Raw genomic sequence first — 18,628 nt, forward strand, 5'->3', positions numbered from 1 at the left:
TCCTGCCTTCTGCGCTGTCTTTGGGGTCCCTGCTGTTGTTGTTGTAGCTGCTGTTGTTGCTGCAGGGCTCTGCGTCTACGTGCACGCTGAAGAAAAAGCACCTCCATGTCTCCCTGTTGCTGCTCTGCTGCTCTGTTGTTTGTTCTGTGTGTTCTGATTAAGTACAGGTGTGTTTGCCCCATTTTAACGCCTGCCCTGACCCAGGCGTTAAAATTTCACGCTATTTGTGCTTTGCGCCATTTTTTTGCGCCGCCTGCCGCGCGGGAGTCATTTTTGCCCGGTTGCATAAATACGACGCACCGCTGTGTGCGTCGGTTTTTGGACGGGAACGCCTACCCTGCATGTCATTAACGCAGGGCGGGGTGCCGCTTCCAGAAACTGACGCACATAGCGCCATTTTCCTGGTGCGCCGGATCGGGTGTCAGGGTTTAAATATGGGGCAACGTTTGCGCTGAATGTGCGTCAAACTTTTTGACGCACATTCGGCGCAAACGGAGTATAAATATGCCCCTAAATTACTGTGTGCAGCTTTAAGCATTGAGCAGAAGTTGCATAGTAGTTACTGCCCTGAAGCATCAGGACTTGTGGAACAGATGAATGGTACTTTGAAATCAAGAATGGTGAAAATATGTGCGTCCACGAATCTGAAATGTCCCACGCACTACCATTAGTTCTGATGACAATGAGGAACACACCCAACAGGAACACAGGACTGTCCCCGCATGAGATCCTCATGGGCAGAGCAGTGAGGTTTCCAGCGGTTCCTGCAAATGCTCTTGTGAACATTACAGATGATATGATGTTGAACTATTGCAATCTGGATGATGTGGTTTGCTCTTTCTCTCATTAGGTGGAAGCTACCACACTGCAACCGTCTCAAGATCAAGGACACAACCTGAGAGCAGGTGACTGGGTTGTGATCAGAAAGCACATGAGGAAGACGAGTTTGGAGCCTCGTTGGAAAGGTCCTTACCAGGTAGTGCTGATCTTCCCTACCACAGCTGTTAAGTGCACTGGAGTTCCAATCTGGATCCACGCAAGCCATACGAGGACAGTGGCATGTCTGTTGGACAATGAAGAGTTGTTGTTGAGAGTACCAACAACATCCAGACCTACTCCAGAACTGGAGAGGGGAGAAGTAGAGACTGAGGGCCATATTTATACTTTTTGACGCAAAACTGCGCTAACGCAGTTTTGCGCCAAAAAAATTAGCGCCGGCTAACGCCATTCTGAAGCGCCATGCGGGCGCCCTATTTATTGAATGGCGTTAGCCGGCGTTAGCCGACCGGCGCTGCCAGGTGTGCGTGAAAAAAAAACGACGTACAGCAGGCAGCGCCGGCGTAGGGAAAAATGGCGTTTGGGCGTCCCAAAATGGGGCAAGTCAGGCTGAGGCAAAAAAATCGTCTCAACCCGATTTGCGCCATTTTTTTGGGGCGCCCAGACGCCATTAACATGACTCCTGTCTTAGCAAAGACAGGAGTCATGCCCCCTTGCCCAATGGCCATGCCCAGGTGACTTATGTCCCCTGGGCATGGTCATTGGGCATAGTGGCATGTAGGGGGGCACAAATCAGGCCCCCCTATGCCACAATTTTTTTTAAAAAAAAATACTTACCACAACTTACCTTTTCTTCCCTGGGATGGGTCCCTCCATCCTTGGGTGTCCTCCTGGGGTGGGCAAGGGTGGCAGGGGGTGTCCCTGGGGGCAGGGGAGGGCACCTCTGGGCTCATTCTGAGCCCACAGGTCCCTTAATGCCTGCCCTGACCCAGGCGTTAAAAAGAGGCGCAAATGCGGGGATTTTTGCCCTGCCCACTCCCGGGTGTCATTTTTGCCCGGGAGTATAAATACCACGCACATGCCTGGGAGTCATTTTTTAAGACGGGAAAGCCTACCTTGCATATCATTAACGCAAGGAAGGTGTTCACGCCAAAAAATGACGCTAACTCCATGAACTTTGGCGCTAGACGCGTCTAACGCCAAAGTATAAATATGGAGTTAGTTTTGCGTCGAAATTGCATTAAAAAAAAACGACGCAATTTCGGCGCAAACGGAGTATAAATATGCCCCTGAATCTGAGCAAACTGAAAGCAGTTCAGCCACTCCTGTGAGAGACGAAGGAGAAGACCCACAGGACAGTGAAAGTGAACCAACCTCAACTGAGGTAGCAGGAGAGTCTAGTCAGAGGAGGGCTCTCCAAGAAGCAGACGGCCTTGAGACACAAACAGAGCAATTGACAGATTCCTGAGGGGGAAAGAGTTGAGGCGGATAAGAGTCAATGTGGTCTGACTCCTCCTGAACCAGTTGCAGGACTGTCAAGAGAAAATCCTGCAGATCAAGAAGAAATTAGAAGTCTGACACTGAAAAGAGCATTGGCCCATTGAAAGGAGATAAGTGGCCGAAGTCACAAGCAAAGAGAAAAGAAGCGATTACAGTGACAACAATCGAGGAAGAAGTAGACACAACAAAGAGAGAAGATTTGAGCGATTGAGAGTTAAATGGAGATCGTAAATTGAAAAGAAAAAGGATTGCAAATCGAAGGTACGCTGGTCCTGAGTGGACATGTGTAACAACAAGCGATTGGCAGAGTGAATTTTTATCTTTTTGCATTGATCGAGGCATCCTGGTCAATATTTTGGCACTTGAAGAGAATAAATGAACTTAACTGTTGAGAGCCGTAAACTGAGAGAGTGCAAGAAAGAGACTATTAAAAGTAACCGGAAAAGACTCTTTCATAACCTGATAACCTGATTTGACAAGCTGCTAAACTGATTTTGACGGCTTACCAATTTTGACAAAAAGATCCTGGAAGTAAGACTGAAAGCTGTAAATAATTGCCGAAGGAGATTGAAGATTTATTTTTGATTTTGCTACATTGTTACAATTTCTTTTCTGCTTTCTGATTTTTTATAGATCATGAGTAACCTTAGCCAGCAGGGTGGGAAGAATAGGTGCTGTAAATACATGAGTATTGGTTTGGCGATTATATGCATGATATTGTGCCTGGTATTGATTGTGGGTATGACTGTTCTTGACAAGAGTAAAGCCAACCATACCATAGCTTAGAGACAACTACTGCACTCACACAAATACAGAAATCAAGAATGGCGAAAATCTGTGTGTATACGAATCTGAAATGTCCTGACGCATTACTGTTAGTTCTGATGACAATGAGAGACACACCCGACAGGATTGTCACTGCATGAGATCCTCATAGGCAGAGCGATGAGGTTGCCAGCAGTTCCTGCAAATGCTCTTGTGAACATAACAGATGATATGGTGTTGGACTACTGCAAGGGTCTGGCTGATGTGGTTTGCTCTTTCTCTGATCCGGAGGAAGCCACCCCACTGCAACCGTCTCAAGATCAAGGACACAACCTGAGAGCTAGTGACTAGGTTGTGATCCAAAAACACATGAGGAAGACGCTTTTGGAACCTTGGTGGAAAGGCCCTTTCCAGGTAGTTCTGATCACTACCACAGCTGTGAAGTGCATTAGAGTTCCAAACTGGATCCACGCAAGCCACACGAGAAAAGTGGCATGTCCTCTGGACAATGAAGAGGAGTTGTTGAGAGTATCAACAACGACAAGACCAACCTCAGAGCCGGAAAGAGAAGAAAGAGAAACTGAGGCTAGATCTGAGTACGCTAAGAACAGTTCATTCACTCCTGTGAGAGACAAAAGAGAAGACCTACAGGAGAGTGACAGTGAGCCAATCTCAGTTGAGGCAGCAGGAGAGTCTAGTCAGAGGAAAGCTCGCCCAGAAGTAGACAACTTTGAGAGACAAACAGAGCAAACGCCTGATCCTGAAGGGGAAGGAGTTGAGGCAGGTCAAAGCCAATGTGGTCTGACGCCTCTTGAACCAGTCGCAGGACTGTCAAGAGAAATTACTGCAAAGCAAGGAGTTGTTTCAAGTTCAACACTGAAAATATCGTTGACCAAAGGTCCACTGAAAGGAGATAAGTGGCCAGAGTCACAAGCAAAGAGAAAGGAAGCAATTGCAGTGAAAACAATTGGGGAGGAAGTAGATACAATAAGAGAAGACCTGAGTGAAGGAGAATTGAATGTAGATCGATAAGTTAAAAGAGAATAGCAAGTCGAAGGTACGCTGGTCCTGCATGGTCGTATGCAACAACAATAGAATGGCAAAGAGAATTTTTGTCTTTTTTGTTTTGATCAAGACATTCAAGGTGCATATTTTGGCACTTGAAGGAAATCAATGAACTGAACTATTGAAATTACAAGCAGAGAAAAGTACAAAGGAGAAAGCGAGACTGCTGAAAGTAAACGGAAAAGACTTTGATAACATGATTTGATGAGAAACCTGATTTGACAAGCTGCTAAACCGATTTTTGACAATCTTACTGATTTGGACAAAGGGTCCTGGAAGTGAGAATGAGGGCTGTAAATAATTGCTGAGAGACGATTGATTTTGTTTTTGATTTTTGCTGCATAGTTACTGTTAGACTTGGCATCCTTGGCATGGTCTCCCCTAACTTTTTCTCAGGTTGCTGATGTGTGCTGGACTCTGTTCTAGCTGTTTTTGATACTCTGGGCACTTTACCACTGCGATCCAGTGCTAAAGTGCAAGTGCTCCTATGTAAAATGTATGTGCAATTGGCTTTCCATGATTGGCATATTTGATTCACCAGTAAGTCCCTAGCACAGTGAACTAGAGATGCCCAGGGCCTGTAAATCAAATGCTACTAGTGGGCCTGCAGCACTGGTTGTGCCACCCACCCCTGTAAACATGGCTCAGATGTGCCACTGCAGTGTCTGCGATTGCAGTTTTAAACTGCCAATTCAAATTGGCAAGTGTAACCACTTGCCAGGCCCAAACCTTCCCTTTTTATACATGTAAGGCACCCCTAAAGTAGGCCCTAGGGAGCCCCATGGACATGGTGCAGTGTATGTGAAAGGTGGGACATGTACTTATGTGTTTTACATGTCCTGACAGTTAAATACTGCCAATTTCAGTTTTCACTGTTGCAGGGCCTCTCTCTCTCTCATAGGTTACCATGGGGGCTGCCTTTAAATATTATTAAAGTGGAGATTCCCCTTGGGAGCAGATAGAAATGTGGAGTTTAGGGTCTCTGAGGAGCTCACAATTTAAAAATACATCTTTTAGTGAAGTTGGTTTTTGGATTGTGTGTTTGAAAATGTGACCTTTGTAAAGTATGCATTTTCCTGCCTAAATCATTCTGTCACTCTGCCTGTTTGTGGATTCCCTGCCTGGGCCAGTTTGACAGTTGGGCTGTTTGTCCCTCTCTCTAGACAGTGACAGAAAAGGGAGCTGGGATGTACACTGCATATCCTGATGAGCCATCTGTGCTGGGAGGGAGGGGAGCAGTGGTCACTTACACATGAAAGGGCTGTGCCTGCGCTCACATGATGCAGTCTCCAATCCCCCTGTTGTGTGTCTGGGGCCTGGCCTGGGCAAGGTAGGATCTTGAAAACAACAGAGACTTCTCTTTGAAGTAGGCCTACTTCAAAAGCAAAAAGGAGTATAAGAAGAGGACCCAAAACCCCTAAAAATTAGATCACTTCTGGAATCAAGAGGAGCCTCTGCCAAGGAGAAGAGCTAAAGAGCTGAGGAGAAGTTGTTGTGTTTTGGTAATTCAATGCAGGGCTCGAGGGATGATATATGGAATGCGGGGCCCGTGGGTAGAATGCAGGCAATGGAATGTGGGCCTCGTGGGGGGAGAATATAGAATGTACCTGGAATGGGGAAGGCGGTTGGAGAGGCGGTAACACGCTTTTGAGGTGGCTCTGTACTCTTCTGGACTTGTCATGAAATAAACTTGTTTCTACCTTGTGTGACAGCGTTCTTTGGAGCACAACATAATTCTGGCGACGAGCGGTGAGCCACCTCTGAACCTACGCACTGGTTTGTGCACTTTCAGGAAGCGGACACGACTCCACGGATGGATATCTCATCTTCCATAAAGGTGAGACCTGTTTCGATGCCACCTTTCAACGTTTATTTATTCCGGGAGGAAATTGTCGTTTACGGACTCCTCTAAAGACTGAATGCACGGGGCCCTCACGCGTGGCCCTCACTCTTCGTGTGTTCTGCGCGGACTACACATTACGTCTCTCGCCAAGGGCGAGCACGGCGTGCATGCGCACTCTCCTCCCTCGTTCTCTACAGCCGGTACGCTAGCAACCAGCGCGTACCTTAGCAACCTACTCCATTAAAGCAGATTACGACGGTGTAACACTGGTTGCTGTGCCAACGTGTTGACGGATCTCTTCTCAACAACGCCATTATTATTTTTTATCTCCAGTGTTGGAGATATATATATATTTTTTTTCCAGATCTTTTGCCTCCTCAAATTTTCAATTGTGATTGTTTCCCATTCAATCACTTTCTTCTTCTTGGTCACAATACAATTCGTCTGACCTATATAGATAGTTCAGAGAACATTATCATTTTTTTTGGACAAATTTTAGTCAAAACTATGCAATCTGTTTCTGCCCCTCCTCCTTTTCTTGAAACACCCGGTGAACCACCCGTATCTTGGTCTCAGTGGTTTGATGTGTTTGAAACTTATTTAGGGGCTATTGGGGCATCACGTTTTAGACCTGAGAGGAAAAAGTTTTTATTATTACATTCACTGGGATTTGAGGGCCGAGAGACTTTAAAACACCTTCCCGAAATTGAAGCGTTAGAAGCAGAAGATTTGGATGAGTATCAGGAGACAGTAAAAAAACTCATCTTGAGATTTGACAAACAGCCTAGTCTAGTTGTACTGTGCCATAAATTCTTTAAGAGGGTCCAGCTACAAAGCGAATCCATGGATGAGTTTGTCAGTGCGCTTCGTAAATTGTGTGCACAATGTCAATTTGGCGCTTTTCGTGATCAACTGATCAGGGATCAACTCATAGGCAATTGTTTTGACAAACACATCCAACAAAGACTACTGACGATGGGAGATCTCTCGCTTGAGGATGTAATAAAACAGGCAAAGAGTATTGAACTTGCTCAGGCTTCTCTTAAGGAACTTTCGTACCAACGCAAGGAAGAGGAGAAAATGAATGTCAATGTCGTCTCTTCGCGTAAAGAACTCAAACCATCTAATAATAAATTTTTCAAATGCAGTAATATTTGTTTCAGATGTGGCAATTCACCACATACAAAGGACTCTAAGGGTTGTCCTGCTAAGAATATAGTGTGTCACAAATGCGGCCGGACAGGCCACTTTGCTAGAGTATGTCAGAGTACAAGGAGTGACAAGAATGTCAAAATCAGCACTGTGGCTGATACCAGTGATGTGTCTAGTCAATGTTTGGAGAATGAATTCCGTGACATGATTGTAGTTGTCACTGATGAACAAACCCTTTCGAATGATGGTGAAGAATGTGTGGACCCGTATGTAGATATTCGTGTGGGGGGAAAAACACTTCATTTACTAGTGGATTCTGGTGCACGCATTACGATGATAACTTTAGACCTGTTTAAGAGGACGTGGGGTCCCAGGAAACTGTTTCCACCTGATAGAGCTCCGGTTTCCTACGAAGGAAGGAGGATTGAGCTGGAAGGGTTCATTGAAGATGTAATGGAGTTCAAGGAGCGCAAGATCTGAGGAAAGGTGTTTGTTGCTGTCAAGGGCCTTACTATTTTAGGTTGGTTCCACCAAGGCCTCTTTGGTATGGTATTGAGACCAGGAACTACTGAGCAAGTAATGGTAGTTAGAGACCATTGTGACATGGATCTGTTTACTCTCCACATGATGTTCCCTAATGTGTTTCAGAAAAAATTAGGATGTATTAAAGGTTTTAAGCATTCTATTAAAATTAAAAACAATGCTATTCCCACTAAGCACAAGTTAAGAGCGATCCCATTCAGTTTGAGGGAGGACCTTAAATCAGAATTGGAGAAATTACAGGTGTCTGGTGTAATTGAACCGGTTGAATCTAGTTTATGGTTATCTCCTATTGTGGTCGCTCGCAAATACAATGGTGAAATCCGCTTATGTGTTGACTTAAGAAGTCTCAACAAAGAGATTTGGGTAAATTCTTTCCCATTACCTAGGATTAATGATTTGCTTGGGAAACTCAGTGGTGCAGTCTGGTTTTCTAAAATTGACTTGGCTTCGGCTTACCACCAGGTTGTCTTTGAAGAAGAGTCTAGACATTTAACAGCTTTCAACACTCCGTTTGGTACTTTCCAATTTCGTCGAATGCCTTTCGGTCTTGCTTCAGCCGCTTTGGTTTTCCAACGTATTATGTCTCAGTTGCTCAAAGATATAGAAGGTGTCCTGGTGTTTCAGAATGATGTATTGATCTTTGCCAAACAGTTGCTTGATCAGAACACTGTGCTTAAGATGGTAATACAAATTTTTGAGGAGAATGGGGTGGTTGTTAAAGAGGACAAGTGTGAATTTTGGAGAAAAGAGATAGAATTTTTGGGACATGTCGTTTTATCGGAGGGAGTCAAACCAGGACCTGGGTTGGTGGATGCCGTTCGCCATTGTCTTCCTCCTAAGAATAAGGATGAGTTGTGTTCTTTTGTAGGATTGTGTGAATTTTATTCTAAGTTTATCCCAAATTATGCATCCAAGATGAAATGTTTGTCCAACATGTTGAAGAAGAGTGTTGAATTCATTTGGGACGAGAATTGTCAGGACACGTTTGAATTGATAAAATCCGAGATGACTTATGCTAAGGCACTACGTTCTTACGATCCTGCATTAATGTGTAAGATTATGGTTGATGCTAGCAAGTATGGTTTGGGTGCTGTTCTAGTCCAGGACACAGAACAAGGTGAAGCCACAATCAGTTATGCTTCTAGAGTATTGAGGGAAGCTGAAGTGAATTATTCTGTAATAGAGAAAGAATTGTTGTCCTGTGTCTGGGCAAGTGAAAAATTTAGGAGTTATATATGGGGCAGGAGGTTTGTCATCGTGACGGATCATAAACCTTTACTTTATATTCTCAGTGGGGATAAAACCAACTATACTACCCCACGTATTGCCCGTCTCACCACTAAGTTATTGCAATATAACATGGAAGTTAAGTTTTTGCCGGGGAAGCTCAATGTGAGAGCGGATTTTCTTTCTAGATTACCCATGGATGGGCTGGATGATTTTGACTCTGAGGATGATAGGGAGGATTGTTTTGTTGCATCTGTGGACCTCCCAAAGTCCAAAGCCTATAACAAAACTGATTGGGAAGAGGCCTTTATGAAAGATCCCATTCTGGTCCAGGTTAGAGAATTTGTAATTAATGGGTGGCCAAGAGAAAAGAACGTTCCCTTACCATTGTGTGACAGCGTTCTTTGGAGCACAACAGAAATGCTGTCCCTGTGTGTGACTGTGCTTTGCAGATCTATCCTGCAGTTGCTGCTTCTGCCTGTGAAAGGGGACAAAGACTGGACTTTGTTGTGCATTCCTGCCTCAAAAAGAATCTCCAATGGCTTGACCTGAGATTGCCTCCTGTTGTTGAAGTCTCAGGGCATCAAAGACTTCCCCTGCCAGCACCTGGGCTCTCTGCTGAGACTCCTTCCCTGCTAAGTGGTGCCCTATCCAGTTCCTGGGCCCTTAAAAGGTGAAGTTGGGGGACAAGAACTGAAAATCCACGCAGAGAATGCCGTGTGGGGAAATTTTCAACATGCCTTCCGTGACATGGCTGATAAATGACGTGCCGCCGGCTTCGCAGCTGAAATCAACACTCCACCTACATCGCGGCTGGAAGATCGACGTAACGCAGCTGGAGCAACGACGTAAATCCCCCGCAGTGCGGTTTCCTGATACTGTGAGACCGGATTTTCCAAGCATCGTCCCTTGGCGTCAAAGTCAACCCGCCTCTGCACAGATCTGAGGTGCCCTGTCCGGAAATCGACGCATCGCTCTCTTGCAGGAGAAAAACAACATATCACCGACCCGACCGGACAAGGAAACGGCTCACGGCCTCACTTGCGAGTAAGGAATTGCTGCATCGCCAGCCATTTCCGTCGCGCGCTCACCTGTGCGACTTTATTTTTTACGGTAACCGGGTGTAACAACAGCATTCCCACTGTTTTCTGAGGATTAAGACTCCTATTCTTTTGAAAATTCATATCTTGACTTGTGTATGTTGGATTCTTGTAGTTTTGGTCGTGTTTTGTTTAGATAAATATTACCTATTTTTCTAAACCTGTGTTGTGTCCTTTTGTAGTGGTTTTACTGAGTTATTGCATTTGTTGGTACAAATACTTTACACATTGCTTCTGAAGTTAAGCCTGCCTGCTCGTGCCATGCTACCAAGGGGGAGAGCGGGAGTTAACTGAGTGTGATTCTCCTTTACCCTGACTAGAGTAAGGGTCCTTGCTTGAACAGGGGGTAACCTGACTACCAACCAAAGACCCCATTTCCAACAGTTACTATTTTTTCTCTTCTGCTTTCTGATTCTTTACAGATCATGAGTAACCTTAGCCAGCAGGCTAGGAAGAATAGGTGCTGTAAATAAATGAGTGTTGGTTTGGCAAATGTGTGTGTGATATTGTGCTTGGTATTGATTGTGGGGATGACTGTTCTTGACAAAAGTAAAACCAACCATACTTCAGCTTTAGAGACAACTACTGCTCTAACACAAAAAGAAATGGTTAGGTTAGATGAGAAGTGTTATAATCTTGATGGTGAGGTAATTTAGTTTGTTGTTCATGTAATAATGTGCACTATAAACTGAATACAATCAATTACTTCTCTCATACACTAATGTGTAAATCAGGTTACCTAATGTTCATGGTTATTGTTTAATATCTGTTAATAATACAAGTTCCAGTCACCAGAAAGCAGGGAATTTCATAATGGTTGCTCCTGGTGTCTCCTTGGAATGTTGTGACAATGGAACAACCGGGAGCTTACCTTAGAATGTTGGATGAGGAATTCTTGGGAGAGCGGTGTGCTGCATGGCTTGTGTTCACTAAATAAAACCTTCTTCTTGATATGGTGATATGTTAAGCACCATGGGCCCAGCCAAGTTTTTCAGTGTGATAGATTTATCCTCTGCCTACCATCAAGTCGAGTCGCATCCATCATCTCGTTCTCTTACCTCCTTCATCATACCGTACGGGGCTTGCAGATTTTGTAGGATGCCTTTTGGTCTGGCTTCTGCTGCTGCAGTGTTCCAGCGCATCATGTAGGGTATCTTACAAGACATTGACCAGGTGATGTGTTTCCAGGATGATGTATTGATATATGGCTTTACTGAGAAAGAGCACGATGACACTTTGAGAAAAGTATTCAGGGTGCTAAGACAAGCTGGTATGACCATCAACAGAGAGAAATGTCAAATTAGTGTGGAATCGGTGGAATTTCTTGGCCATAAAATAACTAAAGACGTGTACAACCTAAACGCGATTTAGTGGTGACAGTGAAGGAAGCTCCGGCACCCACTAACCAGCAGGAACTCAAATCATTTTTAGGATTAGCTGAATACATGGCAATGTTTGTGCAGAACTTTGCTGTTGTTACGGCCCCAATGAGAATTTTATTAAAGAAAGACGTCCCTTTTGAGTGGAATCAGGAATACCAAGCAGCCTTTGTCAGGGTGAAGGAGGCCATTGCTAAGTCTCCAAACTTAGATAATTTTGATTCCAAAAGGAAAACATGGGTGACAACGGATGCCAGTGGCAAAGGCCTTGGGGCGACTTTGTCTCAGAGTGTGGATGGACAGGAAAGGATTGTAGCATTTGCGTTTAGATCCTTAAGAGGGGCTGAAGAGAATTATTCCACAATGGAGAGAGAAACTCTAGCATGCTTTTGGGCCATCCATCATTTTATGTTTTTCTTATGGGGTTTACCTTTTACAATCAGAACAGATCATAAATCTCTCACCAACATATTTACTACCAAGGGAAGAGAACATGCCACCTCGCGTATAGCCAAGTGGATGATGAGCCTAGTTGGTTAAAATTTTGTGGTAGAGTATGTTCAGGGGAGTAAGGATATTGTGGCTGATTTTGTTTGTTGTTGGTGTAATAATTTGCACTATAAACTGAATGCAATCGATTACTTCTCTCATACACTAATGTGTAAATCAGGTTACCTAATGTTCATGGTTATTGTTTAATATCTCTTAATAATACAAGTTTCAGCCACCAGAAAGCAGGGATTTTCATAATGGTTGCTCCCGGTGTCTCCTTGGAATGTTGTGACAATGGAACAACTGGGAGCTTACCTTAGAATGTTGGATGAGGAATTCTTGGGAGAGTGGTGTGCTGCATGGCTTGTGAAGAGTTCACTAAATAAAACCTTCTTCTTCTTTAACCTTTTGTCATTATAACAAGAAGTATCTGCACATAGACAATACACAAGGGGAACATTCTTCTAATGTTTCCTATCGCTTATTGAGTGAGTATGTTGAGACGATGGATGTGAGACATTGTTATGTATGCATGCAGATTCCTTTATCAGTTGAAGAAGGAGTTACCTATCATAGTTTGCCTCTCACTTATGGGATAAGTTGTAGTTTGTTACTAACAAGATTCTATAACCAGAAGTACATTCAGTATTTCTATTCTAACCATGACCTTGTGTTTTCGTTTGTCCCCATAAGTAAGCACCTGGGTTCAGTAGCTAAGCTGAACAATATAGAATTAGTAAGAGGATTCTTTGAGCCCACATTATCTTTTGGCACGGCATATGCGCACAAGAATAACTTGACATGCTTGCTTACACCACTAGAAAAGAGATTCTTAGATCAGACAGATGACAGGACAAAGGTGTTAAAGGAGAAGTTAGAAAGAGGTTTAGAGAAAAGGACTTTTAGAAATGATTACACATTTATTGAAATAAAAACACAAGGGAAATTAGCTTTAGATGTGCAACACGTAGGAAAGCTTTGTGTAGATAGGCCTATATCTAGTACTGACACTTTGTTTGTGGGAACGAGTGAATGTAGACATGTGTTTTAGTTTCAGAGTAAATGGACATTTATGTTGAATGGACAGGAGCCAGAAATTCCTGGTATATATTACATCTGTAGACCAAATGCTTATTACCATCTTCCAAGAGGATGGTATGGCACATGTTACTTGGGGATAGGCCTCCCAAAGATATTCCAACTTGAGGACTTGAAAAGATTACCGAAAATGACTGAATTACATCACATTAGACAAAAGAGAGAGTCTCCATCTGGTATAATGGGAGATATATTTGGAGCAATGATTCCTTCAGTGGGAGTTGTTCTGAATTCTATAAAGATCCAAAAGTTGTCTACTAATGTGGATAACATGTTGACAATTTTTTTAGGAGCCCTTATCCTACTGGATACATAGATGGGTGCGGTAAGATCTATGACTCTGCAGAACCGCCTTGCGTTAAACATTCTTTTAACAAAGGATGGTAGAGTTTGCAAAATGTTTAATTGGAAGCATTGCTTCTTGAATATTCCAGATAATAGCAAAGGAGTTAGAAGCTTACTTACTAATCTGACTAATGAAAGTGCTGATGTGAAAGTGAAAGAACCAGGTGTTTGGGAGAAAGTAGGCAAAGGATTTACTTCTGTGGGAAATTGGTTCAGCAACACTGGGAAAGGGATAATACTGAAAATAATACAAGGGATATTGATTATTGTGATTTGCATAAAAGGAGCATGCGGAATATGTAAATTGTGTCACATGATTAAATTAAAGAAAATGAAAAATGATCAGAGGAGGGAAGAGATGAAAAGGGAAAATTTGTTTAGGGAAAATTCGTAGAGGGAATGAAGATTAAGGGGGATAGAAATGACAAATGTTAGCTGAAGCAGAAAATGTGTGTGGTAAGATGTAGATGTGATGACATATTTAGTCATCAGAGAAGGGATTGTTGACGCTGAATTTTTACTAATGAATATTCATGTATTCTGAATGTTGAAATTGCATAGAAAATGAGTTAACGTAGAGAAATAATGAACGCTTTTGAAATTGTGCCTACTTGAGTTATCGCCACTAATCACGGACTGTACTTATTAATAGCTTATAAATGTAAAATGTTGACTTAATTAAGTTGTTTGGAATAATGTAGTACTATGGCATATTAAAGATTATGTATTATGTATTTGCTTTATTAATCGTGGGCCTTACTTTAGTGAGTTCTTGGGCCTAGTTGCACGGTCTCATGACAAGCTGCATTTCTTAGGCAAACTATAAAAAGGCTGCTTAGAGAATAAAATTGTGATATTCCACTGCCTTGACTGAATGTTAGTAGCTGAAATTCTTTCCCATGAGAACTGCTTGCTAGAATATGCTGCACTAGTTAGAGATACATTGTATAACGTAGTGTGTGTGTAAATACAACCTTCCCAGGAGAAGACAATGGATGCACTGACTGGAGTATGAGTTGATACAATATTTATACCTGACAAGCCCAACGACGGCAACAGGAAAAGAGGAGCTAATCATCGACATGTGAACCGTGGACTAGTAAAATCTTTGACTTGGGGTTCTACTTTCATTGGACTGAATATAAATGTGTGATTCTTTGACCAATAGCAAAGTGGGAAGTAGTTGTAGGAAATCTAACTTAGCCAGACTGCACCAAGAGGAGAAAAGCTGGTTGCCCTTTCTTTCCTAACCGACCCGAGACACTATTTGCTATTATTCTTTCGGAGCTGCATGAAGAGACTTTGCTTTCCGGAACTTCAATGCTGAATTCCGATGCCTTGCTGACCGAACTGATGTCCAGTTTACGAAGACTGTCACAGCTTGCTGAACCATACTGAGGCAAGGTATAAGACGATGTTATTGATTGTTATGTCTATTTGCTTTTGTCCCCAGGTACTAACCGCTAATTTTGACAAAGCCATAGTTAGATGATTTTCTAAATTCGTGTTGACTAAATTGTTTTGCATGAAGTCTAAACATACTATTTTAACCTGAAGGTTAGTTAGGGTACTCACTGATGATGCGCACTACATGTAATAACAGTTGATGTCTTTTATTTGCTGAATCTAAATGTATGCCATTTCTTTTGTGCAATTATTCTTGCTATTGATTTGTACTGTAACCTTAGAATGTGTAGTGGTCCAAGCTTTGAATAAACTGCGATTCTTTAGGCGATATGGGCAGCCAGTATTGTTTTTGTATGCTTACCATTTGATTTTGAGACCAAGGCACTCATTAAGACATTGGTGGTAAATCCCACTTACCGCCATGCTGACTGCCGCCAACTTACCGCCACCGCAGCGGATATTCGTTCACCATATTATGACACACACACACCAATCAGTCAGTATTCAGCCACATACACAAATCTGCCATCCCAAAGGTCAGTGATAAAGTGGTGGTATCAAAACCCACACCGTTACACCAACAGAACAATGCCCACCACATTATGATCCACAAATCACCACTGAGGACATTCAATGGCAGTAAACCATTGGCGGTCCATACCGCTGCGCTCAAAATGGACACACACATACAAAACAACACCACATTGGACAATTCAAACAACACACATCTGACACCCATACACACAAACCACACCCACACCACTATAAAACACACACCCACATTACCCACAACCCTTTACCATTCCAAACCATTGCCAGCAGAGAGACATCAAGACCACAGACACAACTAGAGCCACACACTATTCACACCTATACACCACTCATGCACTCCACATCACACACCCCAACACATTACCCAACACACCCTCACCTACACACCACACACATCACCTATGGCACCACAAAGACACCCCCGTTTCACAGAGGAGGAGCTAAGGGTCATGGTGGAGGAAATTATCAGGGTAGAGCCACAGCTATTTTGAGCACAGGTGCAACAGATATGGATAGTTAGGAAGATGGAGCTATGGCGGAGAATCGTGGACAGGGTTAACGCCTTGGGATAGCACCCAAGAACTAGGGATGACATCAGGAAGAGGGGCAACGACGTACGAGGGAAGGTATGTTCCATTGCAGCAAGACACCAGATCGCTGTACAGAGGACTGGCGGTGGACCCCCTCACTTCCTCCCCCACAACTAACAGCATGGGAGGAGCAAGTCTTGGCAATCCTACATCCTGAGGGCCTGGCCGAAGTAGGAGGAGGACTGGACTCTGGTAAGTCAACTTTCAACAATTATCACCCCCCATACCTGTATGCCATCACATACCCTCACTTCCATCACTCCACCACTTCCCACACACCCCACCATCACATCTCACTTATCCCAATACCAAGCCCTGCCTGCTATACCAATGCATGGATACCCCTCACAGCCCTGCATGGACACTCATCACTAAAGCATGCACATCATAGAGAACTAACAATCCCACCATTTACCAACATACACAAGTGAAAGCTGCCAGAGCAAATACAACCAAAGAAGACAAGCCACTGAAGCACAATATGTCAGAAACAGAAACCATAACACATCATTTACATCCCCACAGGTATCCCAGCCAATGTAAGCGGAGAGGAGGTGCCAGCAATATCCAGTCCCCCAACTGAAGAGGCCCACAGTGATGACAGCAACTCTAGTCTTCAGGATCTGGATGACCAACCTGGCCCTGGCCAGCCGGTTACACAGGGCCAGTCACACACCACCACAGAGCCTACCCCATCAGAAAACATCACCACAGCACCCACCCAGCGTACCCACACCTCTGTCCACAGGACACGTCAATCAGCAGTGTGTCCACCTCTACAGGGACCCCAGGCGACACCTCATACCCAAGACAATCAGGGACTTGGGGTCGGTGGCAGTGGGCACACGCTTCAGGGGACAGAGGCACAGGCCAACAGGGAAACTGGGAGGACTGCTGTGCGCCAGGGGGAGGATAGCCCCAGGGAACCGACTCTCCAGGAGGCACTTGCAGAGATCCTGGTAGCCTATCAACATTCCCAGGACACGATGGGCCAGATCCTGGACAATGTGCAGGAGAACAGACAGCTGCAGGAGGGACAGTACAGGGTATCAGGGTATCAGGGAGGACTTGCAGGTCATCAACAACACCCTGATCTCCACAGCAGGAGTGCTGGTAGACATGGCCAACATTATGAGGGAGGCAGTCACACAACAGCGGGCCCCTGCCACTAGCCAGACATCTGAACAGACTTCCACCTTCGCTGCCGCTAGTGGCCAGGAGGCCCTGCCACAGGACTCACAGGCCACCAGCACCCCTCCCCCTGCAGAAGGAGAACCACCCCACAAACGTTCCCTGCAATCCAGACAGAAGCCAGAGACACTTGCCAAGTCCTCTGCCAGGAAATGAGACTCTCCTGATTGTCACCTTTGTGTCCCACTCAGTCACCCTGTCCACCCTGAACTGCCATTGCTCCCCTTCCTATGTCCCCTTGGACAATGCACCTGTGCTACAGACTGGAACAATACCATGGACTTTCCTTTATCATCACCCCATCCCCTTGCACCTCAATATTTTAGCACTTCAATAAACACTCTTGGAAAAAAAAGAAGTTTGGAGTATGTCATGTTTTTCAATTATGTACAGGTACAAACATTGCAATTCAACTGAACAGAAAATGAGCATAGATTAGTGACCTGTAGCTGGTTGCAGTGATCACAACAGGAGAATATGTGAGGTCACCAACATCTGCAAAATGAATTGCCAGAGGGAATAGTAAGTGGGCACAGAAGTGGGAAATATCAGCATGCCAGTGCCACAGAAATTCAAGCAAATTTCATTGAAATGTGAAGTAACACTGTCCTACCTGTGTGTCATTGGAAGTATAGGCTGAACACTGATGTTCTGTTGTCCTCATGCTCATCCTCTGCCTCCTCATCCTCACTGTCCACAGGGTCCACTGCTGGCACACGGGCATCTCCAGCCTCCTCCTCCTGCAGGAATGGGACACAGTGTCTGAGGGCCAGGTTATGCAACATGCAGCATGCCACCACTATCTGGCAGACCTTCTTTGGTGAGTAGCACAGGGATCCAGCTGTCAGATGTAGGCATCGGAACCTGACCTTCAGGAGGCCGAAGATTCTCGCAATGATCCTTCCGGTTCGCCCATGTGCCTCATTATAACTCTGCCCTTTGTTCCTCTGCCCTCACATGGGTCAGTAGCCATGATAGGTTTGGGTAACCAGAGTCACCTGCAATTATTGAGGGACAACATTTAGCCACACACTATCCCATATGGCCCAACCATACCCATACACCAACATATACTGTGTGGGAACCAGGGCTCACCTATTAGCCACACCCTGTGCCTCTGTAGTTGGACCATCACGTTTGGGATGCTGCTAATCCTCAAGACAAAGGCATCATGCACCGAACCAGGATACTTAGCATTGACGTGGGAGATGTACTGGTCTGCCAAGCACACCATCTGTACATTCATAGAGAGGAAACTCTTCTGATTTCTGAACACCTGTTCATTCTGACGGGGGTGGGGGTCAAATGCAATATGTGTTCCATCAATCGCCCCAATTATGTTAGGGATATGTCCCATAGGATAGACCTCGGCCTTCACAGTGGCCAAATCTTCAACCTGGGGAAATACAATGTAGCTGCACATGTGTTTAATCAGGACAGACAACACTCTTGTCAGCACTATTGAGAACATTGGCTGTGACATTCCTGCTGCCAAGCCCACTGCCACTTGGAAAGAACCAGTTGCCAGGAAATAGAGCTCTGATAGAACTTACACAAGAGGGGGGATCCCAGTGGGGTGACGGATATCAGATATCAGGTCAG

This window comes from Pleurodeles waltl, chromosome 9 (assembly GCF_031143425.1).
Source record: "Pleurodeles waltl isolate 20211129_DDA chromosome 9, aPleWal1.hap1.20221129, whole genome shotgun sequence".
NCBI classification, from domain to species: Eukaryota; Metazoa; Chordata; class Amphibia; order Caudata; family Salamandridae; genus Pleurodeles; species Pleurodeles waltl.